This window comes from Lepisosteus oculatus, chromosome 10 (assembly GCF_040954835.1).
Source record: "Lepisosteus oculatus isolate fLepOcu1 chromosome 10, fLepOcu1.hap2, whole genome shotgun sequence".
In the NCBI taxonomy this organism is placed as follows: Eukaryota; Metazoa; Chordata; class Actinopteri; order Semionotiformes; family Lepisosteidae; genus Lepisosteus; species Lepisosteus oculatus.
In genome coordinates this window covers 28,128,246-28,140,586 of record NC_090705.1, presented here as the reverse complement: position 1 = coordinate 28,140,586, position 12,341 = coordinate 28,128,246, and positions in this window count along the sequence as shown.

The window sequence follows — 12,341 nt, the reverse complement described above, 5'->3', positions numbered from 1 at the left end:
TGCATTACTGCCATGGATCCAAGAGGGACATCGTGGATATAGCTATTGTTTAGGAGGAATTTACTGGTCTACAGAGATCTGCACACAGAAGACATGATGGCTAGACGGATTAATACCCTCATCGTTTCCTTTTTTAAATTATATAATGCTAGCATGCCCTAAGGGGTTGGGCAACAGGTTGACCTTGAAGCCCTAGAGGTTTTTTCTCTCCTTACTAAGGAGTTTTTGGTTCCTCTCCTCCGTTGTCTTCTGGTCTTTTCTGTTCTGTATTGACAAAATGTATCGTCAATTGTATTTGTTAAGCGCCTTGGGGCAACCTTGTTGTGAAAGGTGCTATATAAAAATAAATTTAATTGAATTGAATCAAAAACCTTGCATTAAAATGCTGAGTTCAAAAAGATACCCAAATAAGTAGTCCAAAACATTGAAAGTAGCAGTTTTCCAGCATTTTAAACGTATCTGCTGCGAATCTGCTTTAATTTTGCAATATTTCTTTCTCACATTACCCTGAATCTTGTCTTAAAGGCTGACTGTAACAACGACCTTCCCCTCTTTCACTATCTCTTCTGTCTTCCTTATCTTGCTTTATCCCATTACCTTCCCTCTCTCTACATCTATACTGTAAACAGGCGCCATCCTTTGGATGAGACGTAAAACTGAGGTCCTGACTCTCTGTGGTCATTAAAAATCCCAGGGCGTTTCTCGAAAAGAGTAGAGGTGTACCCCGGCTTCCTGGCCAAATTTCCCATTGGCCTTTATCAATCATGGCCTAATAACAACCCCCCTCTATAAATTGGCTTAATTACTCTGCTCTCCTCCCCACTGATAGCTGATGTGTGGTGAGCGGTCTGGCGCACTATGGCTGCCGTTGCATCATCCAGGTGGATGCTGCACATTGGTGGTGGTGGAGGGGAGTCCCCATTGCCTGTAAAGCGCTTTAAGTGGAGTGCCAAGAAAAGCCCTATATAAATGTAAGCAATTATTATTATTATTATTATTATTATTATTATTATTATTATTATTATTATTATTATTATCATCTACCTGTTATCTATTATCTATCTATTATGTATCCTCTGTTCCTCAACTGTTGATGACCCTTAATCATTTACCCAGTTCTTAATTAACCAAAGTAAAACTGACCATTCCTTTCATCAGTGCATTTTAGAACCAAGTAAACACTTCAGTTCCTTTCTTACTTTGAAGCTCCTTAGTTGACACCAGCCAGGTGTTAATTATAGTCTTTTTATTTGCCACTTCCAATAACTGTAACAGTATAAAGTTTACCAGATTAGATGCAATATTACAATATTTCTGATTTGATCATAGGATATGATTTAGGTGGTGCAGAGGGTCATTAATTTTCTTCTGTTATTTAATTAATTAATTCCCCTGTTCTCAGACATTAGAGACAGTGCACTCTTTAAACTGGTCATTATCTGGACAGTTCATTAAGTTCCTGATGTTCAAATGAACCCCATTTACTGATTTTGTATGAGGCTATAATTCATACATAATCATACAGATGCAGCCATTCAAAATGCGCGGGCGATACCGCATTATTTTGCGGTACGCTGTACGCAGTCTACTGCAACCTACCGGTAAATACCGCTAGTTACCGTAAATTCTCCTATAATACGACAAGCAAAATAATAGTATCCGGAATTTCTGCAAGGTGGAGCTAATAACGCTCAACCTCTCATGTTTGAGCTGTGGCCATCAGTCTTTAACGAAGATATTACTAATAGTATTAATAATGAATGACCTTGGACAAGCTGTAAGTGTAAACTCAAAGTATTGCCCTGGTCAACATTCTTTTTTTCATTGACCGTCTTTGTAAAAGTAACACCACAGCATCTCGCAATCACGCATTTGTTTCCAATCATGCAAAGCACAGTAATTTTTGAGAATCAATTCACCATGCCTTTCACATGCTCATAAAAGAGATTGATTTAGGAACATAAACATATTACCGTATGAAAACTGTACTGTATACAGTATGTATATGTATATTTAATGTCTTAACTGTGCCCGTTTAAGTATTGAATATTCATATCTAATTTTACCACTGAAGAGAAATCTTAGTAGCTGAGCATAAAAAGAATAGGAGCATACTGCAACGCGTGTGAAGGCCATAAACGATATTAATTTTGGAACATAAACATACAGTATATGGCTGGTCTCGGTACTTTAAAGAAAACATACACGAAACATGGTTTCATTATGACCAGAATCGGTCTTGAGATATTTTTAACTTGATTTACAGTATTTGAGAGGTATGTCTTAACACCGATACTACAGTGCTTAAGTACTGCTCACGTATATGTTTCTAGGTTTATATTATGCATTTCATACGGTCAAATTACTTTTGAGCAACTAATAAGAAGCGCAAAACGGTATGCGTTTTAGTTTCGTTTTGTGCTGGGACCCGTGGAATGATTAGAGATATCAAGTACATACAAGTCATTTTTTAAATGTTGTAGTTCGTCTTGAAAAAATGTTATGAGTACATCATCTATCAACAATTACACAAGTTATGTTTCCATATTGCTGATTTTGGTTACGTAATATTATTTTCTAGATTTCACGTTGTGAATATATGATTTGGGCAAACAGAGCCTCAAAGAAGTACATTATGGGTTGTTGGTTTTTTTTTGCAGTTATATCTAGAACAAGCGATGCTTAAACCTTTGTCTGATTCTTGTGAAACTATCCACATGACAGTTACAGTACCTAGGAGTTAACTTCAGTGATGTCACTGATGGGATGTTTCTAAAAATCCATCCTCTGTAAAACGTCTTCTCTCGTTGTCCTGCATATGTATTCGCTAATGAAGCTGTGTGTTCTGAGCCTAGATCTCTACATTTCTGTATGAACCAGCTTAGAGGGCTAAAGACAGCTTGTGTTTAAATTGAGTGTAAGGCAATTTAGGCTTCTAAAGTCATGGTCAGCATTTATTATTGTACTGTGCTGTAAACTTGTTCTGTGCCTAGTCACATTATTTTATAGCGTTTTTATAGCGTTATCAAATCCGGTGGCACTGTGTGTTAGTTTCCTGACTCCCATGTCGCATGGTCTGTGATTGAAACCTGTGAAACCGGTTTAATTCGTCACAGCCAGCACTCCAGCAGAGAGTGGGTTGTACTCGTAAAGTAGAAGCAGGCGAGATTTCCAGCAAAAGACACCTCCCCCTTCTTCAGATGTGAGGGTCTTCTGCTCAGAATGAAACGCTAAAATGTAATGTAGGCTCTGAATGGGTTCAATTATGATTTGGGCTTGATTAAGGTCGCTGCCTTTCATCTAAAACCCTACTTGAATCCTTCTAAACTAAAAATCAGTGTTGTTAGTGAGTTCTAAATAAAGAGGTATCCAGGTAACAGTGAAACGGGCGGACAGTCTGGGGAGATCGCCCGTTTTCCATGTAAATAGTTCCCTGGTACCGCACCCCTTGGTGTTTCTCTTGCTCTCTCTCGGATCACCTGATCATTAGCTCGAAAGATTTCAGTGCTTTGTGTATATTCTTATGGTAGTGGGGGCAGGGTGTGTGGGAACAGGTTTGGTTGAAATTGCATTGGAGATCTATGTTCTTCACACCTGAAGCATTTTCTCTGAAAGCATTTTCTTCGCAGTTTAACCAATCTATTTACAGCATGTTACAGTTTACTATTATTAACCATATTAATTTTAAGTGCTTAATGTAAAATCTTGTAAAAATATATTTTCATTGTTCAAATATACATTAAGTCTGACTATCATATAATGAGTTAAATACAAAACTAAAGAAAAAATAGGGTTAATATAATTCAAAATATTTTGCTAACAATGTTAACTGTTTATGAATAATAAAATGTATTAACTAAGGAGTAGGATGGCACAGTTGTTAGTATGTTTTTTGTTTTGTTTCTTTTTCATAAATACAACAGTAGTACCTGATGTCTCAGTGGCTTTCAAAATTAAATTATGCATGCAAACCTGTGAACTAGAAAGATAACTAAGATATCCATCCATTTATAATGGTGGCGAAGTGGTTAGCATTGCTATCTTGCAGCACTGGGGTCCTAGGTTCAATTCCTGCCATCCTGTGTGTGTGGGGTTTACATGTTCTCTCTGGGTTACATGGTTTTTCTCCATATGTGTGATATGACTCCCTCTCGCACTCCAAAACATACTGGTCAGTTAATTGGTTTATGGGAAAACTGGCCCTGGTGTGTGTGTGTTTGTGTCTGTCTGTCCTGTGATGGACTGGCGCTATGTCCAGGGTGTATTCTGCCTTGTGTCCGTCGCTTACTGGGATAGGCTCCAAATCCTCTGTACTGGATAAAGAGATTAGAAATGGATGGAAGTAAAGGCACTGTGTGGATGGAACTATACACAGTGTTAGAAACCCACTATGAAATGGCAGCATCTCACTGAGAATAAAACATTTTATAGTGCTGGCTTAAGGAAACAGCCTTTCTACCTCTCTTGCACATCAGTATCCATACCTAGTTATTTAAACAAATTGCCTCTAATTATAAACATCTTAATATGCTGGCTCTGTGGATCCGCATCAGCTATGTTTGCCCATTCCTTCAATTCATGTGCATCCAACACACAGTTCAACGCTAGCAACTACACAAAATCTAAAATATGAGCTCTACTTGCCACTTACAATACCAACAGTACCAGCTAACTTTAGTAGTGACATTTTCATGGATCTTTTTAACAATAAAATTTACAACATCAGACTTCAGACACAATTAAACAGGCCTCAAAAAAGTCTGGTACAAACATTTTCAGCATGGAATAAACCGTTACTTTAATGGTATAAACCTTAAATGGATTCATATTCTCAATAAGATTTGGTGCTCAGTAACATGACTTAGAAAATGACAGAAGACATACGTATCATGCTTATCCTTCTATTTTTCATAATCGTAAACTCCTTAAGGCAGTTACATTTTCTCTGTTCTGACCTGGAGTTTACAGAGAAATTTAAATTCTAATAAGAGATTTGTAATGAGAAAAGTCATACCAATCACTCATACAGTACCAGGATTTGCAATTACAATACAAATACTTTCTTTCTGTATGTGTTTATTTTGCAGTTTGAGTCTATGGCATTCCTTTGGGGGTCTATACTCCAAGGCATGACGTGATAAAGTATAGTTTGGATGTTTATACATTCATGTTAATCGTATTCTTGATTTATTTCAATAAGTGTTCATGTTTCATTTGCTAACTTAGAGCATATTTGTCACGATTATAGTTCCCCCTCCTTAAGGGTGCTCCAGCCCGTTCACGTGAGACTTTATTCTATGCACCTGCTCCCTATTCCCAGCACACCTTAAAAGCCAGGCGCTGACGCTCATCCGGGCTCTGCATCTGATTTCCATATCGTGCGAGTCCGGGACCTGGAAGCGCCTGGTCCCGTTAAGGTTTTAATCTCGGTTCCTGTTCCTGTTCCCCGTCCGCCGGTTCCGACCCGGCCTTCGTGGTTTTTTAATTCTTGCTCTGATGGACCTCCTGGTTTTGGACTTACCCTTGCGTTTTGGATTTTCCCTAAGGACTACTCTCGGATTGTTCGCCTCGGCCACACCTCCCCCGTGCACCAGCGCACCTTGGACACACCCCCTTGTCTTCAGCCCCGTTTTCTTGCATGACGTTTCCCTAGTGTTTCCCCACTCCGTCGGACTGTCTCGTCCACATAGGGTCCGGAAAGAACTGTTCGTGACAATATTGTGCAATGAAGAATAAAATAGCTGCAGGACAAGTGACTTCCTTCTCTCAGTGGAAATTAAAAGGTAGCCTGATAAATTATAAGACAGTAAGAAAGGTTCCAATCAGGAGGAGACAATTCTTTCCATTTTTTTTGTTTGATTGCTGGTAGCAAACTGATCTGAGGATCTACTCCAGCTCTTTCTCTTTTTATCATACAGTACATTTTATTTTCTTGCTTTCTGAAACACAATATAACAAAAAATAACCTCACAAACTCAAAGAAAAAATCCTTGCTCCCCCCCCTCCCCTTGGCAGTACTTCCTCCCATGCTTTTAACTAAGGGCATCTAAAATACTGTCAAACAGCTACAATGGTATCTCTGTACAAGGCTTTGACTGTGTCAATCACAGCACCTACCGTTCCCTTACCAGCAACAACATGGATTCTAACACTCAGACATTAAAAAAAGTCAGGCCAAGAGAGAAAATACCGAGCTTTACAACATGCGGTGCCAGTAACATTTTACCCACAGTAAATGTGGGTACCCACTGTGATAAGCGAAACAGCCCTACACAGCCCTGTCGCAGTACACGGATATAATCATACCGTTATTAAATTCTTTAGATACGCGATTCCATATTATATTCCCTTTTAATCAAATTCTAAAAGTATGCTTGTTGACTCCGGTATCACGTTAGTTAAAGACTTCGAAGCTTAAAATGTTTAGGGAAAATTGGAATACTGGTGTGTATTTTTTTCTTTAAAGTACCAAGACCAGCTATATACTGTATGTTTATGTTCCAAAATTAATATCGTTTATGACCTTCAGATGCGTTATGCTCCTCTTCTTTTTATTCTCAGCTACTAAAATTTCCCTTTAGTGGTGAAATTCCATATAAATATTCAAAACTAAGCGGATTGAAATGTGCACAGTAAAGACATTAAATGATTAAATCTTTTCACTACCAACCAATGCACCACGAGTGCCCCTGTCGGTCATTTTGGCCAGCCAATCACTTGCCCTGCGGTGCCCTACGGTGCCCTGCGGGTTGGTTACTGTACCACGGGTTTTTACCGCTCATTTTGAATGGCTGCATCTGTACATCATATATTCATACTGTACATAAGTAGATTTTTACAATAAATGATGTAACTCCAGGACTGAAGGAGCCCTTCTGTATTTTGCCCTGTCAATGCTGACGCAACATCACTTGCTGCCCAAGTTCCATGATGAGAACAAAAGGGTGGGCTTTGGAACTAATAATATTAATAACAATAAATATTAATAATCTAGAAACCTCATAGTGCCCTTGATGGACACTATTTGCATTATAGCTTGCAGGAAATACCAATAGTCAATAACCAGCTTATTGATTTGTCATTGTTTCATTGTGTAGTAATTATATTTGAGTGTGCAACTGAACAGAGCTTAGACAGTGCAGATTGGTAGTCCAATCCTGAGGTTACTGGCCACTCTGAGGAACAGGGAGAGACCCTTTCATCACCATCTGCACCATCTGTACCACATTGGTACAAACTGCATGGTGAGGCTACAGAGGCTAATACAGGTCCTTATACAATTACAAAGCAATACACTTGATCTCCTTATTTTTCTCAACTTACACAGGCACTTTTCTATTTTGATTTGCCAATGAAGATGAAGAGAATCTTTTTGAAAATGTAGAGAAATCTATGTACCTAAGACCAGAAACCATAATTATTTAATTTAGAATAAAATCATTTTTTTATTAATTGATAATTATACTTTTAAGTAGATAACATTGTCAACCACTGCTCTTGCCTTTTGAGCCCACGTGTGTTCTCTCTTATTGTGCAATAAAATCATAATGACAGCTATTGAAGTCAGCTACCTGACTTCAAAGTGGAATTACCATCACTCACACATATTGAGAAAGGATGGAATAGTTATATGAGGAACAATGAACTTTACATGGTCACTGAATAACTACCTAGAAACAAATGCCATCCATTTACTAACCACTTATTCCAATTCAGGTTCATGGAGGAGCCAAGCATTAGGCTCAAGGCAGGCTACACACTGGACGGATTGTCAGTCCATCACAGGTCATCACAGTCAAACACAGAAATGCACACACTCATAATGGGGCCAATTTTTCCAGAAACCAATTTACCTACTAGTATGTTTTTGAACTGTGGGAGGAAACTGGACCACCCACACAAACTCCATGCAGATAGTGAGAATGGAAGAGAACATACAAACTCCATGCAGGATTGAACACAGGACCCCAGCTCTACGAGGCAGCAATGCTAACCACTGAGCCGTTGAAGCAAATACTAATAAAAAATGATTAATTAACAAATTCTATGAAATGTAGTCGAAATCACATATTTACTCAAGATAGTGAGGATTTGGTTACTTACAACTGTGGCAAATTACCAATACATTAACAACCTGCTTGCAGGCTTTTGATGAGTCCCTAGCACTAAAGAGTAAATTGCTTGTTGTTTTAAATAAATAAAATAAATTCCTTACACTTATATAGCATTTTTCTGGACACTCTTTTCAAAGCAATTTACAGGTAATGGGGACTCCCCTCCACCAATGTGCGGCACCCACCTGGATGATGCAATGGCAGCGATAGTGCACCAGTATGCTCACCAAACATCAGCTATCAGTGGGGTGGAGAACAAAGATGAAGATGATGATAATTAGGAAGCCAAGATTGGTAAAGACCAATGGGAAATTTGGCAAGGATGCCAGGATAACACTACCTACACTTTTCACCTGAGAAACACCCTGGGATTTTTAATGACCACAGAGACAGTAGCTCAGCTCTATGTCTCAGCTGAAGGATGGCATCTTTTTACAGAAGTGTCCCCGTCACAATACTGAGGCATTTGGACCCACACAGAATGCTGGCCCCACTAACAGGTCTTCCAGCAGCAACCTTAGTTTTTCCCAGGAGGTCCACCTTCTAGGTACTAACCAGGCTCACACCTGCTTAGCTTCAGTGGGTCGTCTGTTGTGAGTTCCAGGGTGATATGGCTGCTGGCACTGTTGTATTTGTTTGCAGATAGTGTACCTATATACAGGCACACATGCCATAGGCCTTTCTCAGCTGCTGTGTCTCCAGACCTTCATAAGATACTGCAGCTGTTCAAAAATATCCACCCATCCTACCTGGTTAAACTAGAACCATGCCTGTCCTCCCCACACATTTCAGCTGTCTGTATGCCACTGAATTAAGGGATCTTAACAGAAATCAGATAAATAAAAAGTAGATAACATTTAAGAAAACTTTCATGATTCTGAGCAAAATGATGATAGACTTTATCTCAAAATCTCAAAAGCAATATCAGGAGTAAAGGATGAACTTAAGACATTACATTTGTAATGCATTTTAAACAAAACTAGAACCATGCCTGTCCTCCCCACACATTTCAGCTGTCTGTATGCCACTGAATTAAGGGATCTTAATAGAAATCAGATGAATAAGAAGTAGAAAACATTTAAGAAAACTTTCATGATTCTGATATCTCAAAAGCAAGATCAGGAGTAAATGATGAACTTAAGACATTACATTTGTAATGAATTTTAAACAACACAGTATTTCATGCTCAAGCTCTGCATATCATGATATTACAATCAGATGAATGCATGTAGGCACATGCATCTTTCTTTTTCTTTTTCACAAAACAGGTACCTAAGAGCAGTAATGTAGAACATTCCCGTGTTATGAATTGACAGTATTAGAGTTTAAAAATACTGCTAGGGATGAATTTCTGTTTTATTTTAGCTCTTCATTCAAGCTTACTGTGAAGTTCACTAGTGTGGTTAATAACTAAACACAGGTGCACCTTGTAAGGGTAGAAGGCCAGTTGAGTTTTTCTGAGAATTTACCACCACAATTACCTTATCAGTCATAGATTTAAAATAATCCATCCCTACCACAAGACTATCTAGGTAATTACAAATACACCATTAGTATTTAAGAGCTTGGTAATTCCCCAAAATATGAGTTTACTTTTAATTAGTGACAATATTACTATACTGTACTACATGTAATATTTGTTTAGTCTCTATGATAGGGGAAAATACAATAATTCTATACCAGAAGCTATAAAGTTTGCTAAAGACTGGACAATAGCCAAAATTGAAATGCTTGAAGCCTACTTTCATCAGGAAACCATTGTTTGGAAAGTCAACTGTTCTTGTGGGTTATGAACAAAGAGAAAGTATCTGGTTGCTCTTCTTTTGCAGAACAGATACAGTATATCTTCTGTAATATTCACAATACACAATATTCTAAATGAGGTCTTATTAGTGTAACATAACATTTTTAACATAACATCCCTTGATTCAAGATTTATATTTTTAACTGTACAGTACAGTATATCCTTACATTTTATTTGCATTTTAATTGCTTACTCATATTCGCTGTAAGCGATGTATCAACATAAACACATTTGTCATTAGTAGCCTCTTCTAGCTCATACTAAGAGATTTAGTATTAAAGATTTAATACTGTATGTTCACTATTTACAACAATATCGGTTCATGCAGTCTTAATTACATTTAATGTAGGGCATTCATTTGAAGTCAGTCTGATATTTTGCTTATTGCTAGTTAGTTTATGTTCTACTAGCTATTTAGATTTTGCATGTACAAAACAATCTGTGCCATCAGCATACACCTGTATCCATATGACACTGCTGCTTTTTCAAGAACAGTAACAGTTGATTAGTTGTGACCTCACCTTTCTAAACCCGTGTTAACTGATTATCTAGTTTAGTTACCATAACTGTAATAGAAGTCAGACTTATTGATATAACTTTGAGTCAAGAAGGCCACCTGATTGATCGATCAATATATCAATTATTCATTTGCTGTATCACATTTTGCAATACTTTTCCTTAGAATGCTTAGAACAGCAGCTGAGTGGTGTCATGGAGGAGAGGAAAACAAATACTAATACTCGAGAGCTGCAGCAGAATTAGATACTGCTGGCCTATTGGGTCTTTAGCGCTCAAGAGTGTGTGGAATTCGTGAGGTTGAAGAGAAATTACCTGCTCCCATGGAGGCAGTTCACAAAGCCACTTCATCACACCCCTTTATTGACTTATTCAATTGCTTTCTACCTGGGATCTACTGTACAGTAAGTCTATATCTTGTATTAGTGCAAGTACACATTTTCTGTACACAAATTGTACAAATTTTCTGTACAAATTAAATAAAAAATCAAATCACATTAAATCATTAATAATTTACAACCCGACTAATGTTTCAATATGCAAATTTCAAGATACAGTATATCCTAAAAATATTTTGTCAAAATAATTATTTTAAAGAAAAAACAGAATTCTTGGTCGATTTCATGCTTCAACATTACATTATGTTTTCACTTTAAACCCTGCTGCAGCAACCATATAATCAATATTATTGGTTAAATCAGATGGATTTGTTCAGAACAGAAATAAAACTCACTGCCTAGTGAAACTGAGGTCACACTGCAAGCTAACACATGCCTAAAAAACAGCGGAGTCATGCATACCCTATTTGACATCTGCTATCAAAACGCTGGTGGTATTCTGCAAATTATACAACACTGCTTGAGGGCTATCCAGATACAATACATACTAATAATAACATCAGTAACTTTTGTTTGATAAAGCTGCTTTCATTATACATCCTCTCAAGCAACTTTACAATAAGTAATCAGGTGAGCTCCAGTTTTTTTTAATTGTGTTCTGAAATCCACCAAGCTAAACATGTGGAACTGAGTTGTACAGAATCATACATTTTCATTTTAATTTAGCTCTTAGTATCTGAGTTACAAATATGTTTGAATATACCAGGAAGTGCATTACAGTAATCAATCCTGGAAACGACAAGAGTATGCATTGGCTTTTTTGCAGTAGATCGGAAAAGTTACTGTATGCAAGGATACATATATATTTTTAAAAAATCACGTGTGCATGAGTTTCAGAAGAAAGCATCTGATTCTAGGATCATCAATAGTCAAGTCTGATATGTGCAGATTTGATAAGCCAACATAACTTTACAACATAACTTTAGTTTTGTTATTGTTCAGATGTTCATTTTTATGTATTATTTTTTAACATCTAAACACTATCCAACAAGGAAGTATCGCACCTAGAAGAGAGCCTTGTAGGAAGACAGATGTGACTAACATTGTAGATGAGGAACAAAAAAGTATTTGAACAAATTGTATTCTTACAATAAGATTTTCAACCACAAAGTGGCAGTTACCAAAACCCTCCCTAATCTAGTTAACAAGATGCAATGATTAGTAGTATGAAGTCAAGAATAAAGACATAACCAGGATAACAAACCTCTTTATGTGACAATTCAATCCCAAAATGACTTCTTGTACAGATATTTGCCATCAAAATTTAAACACTGTCATTCTCTTAAATAAAATGTAATATTTGTAATGGAAGATGGAAATGAACATACAGTATTACAAAATGAAATAAGAAATGTGTTCTCAAAGTCTTTTTCCGTCTCTCAACAGTGACTTTTTAGTTCTGATACTGTACATTTTGAAAGTCCCTACTTTTGACTGTGTGTGAGAGATTTGCTGGCTGCCATGGAAATGATATGGTCTTAGTAACCAGACACTACTCTCTTTCCTGCT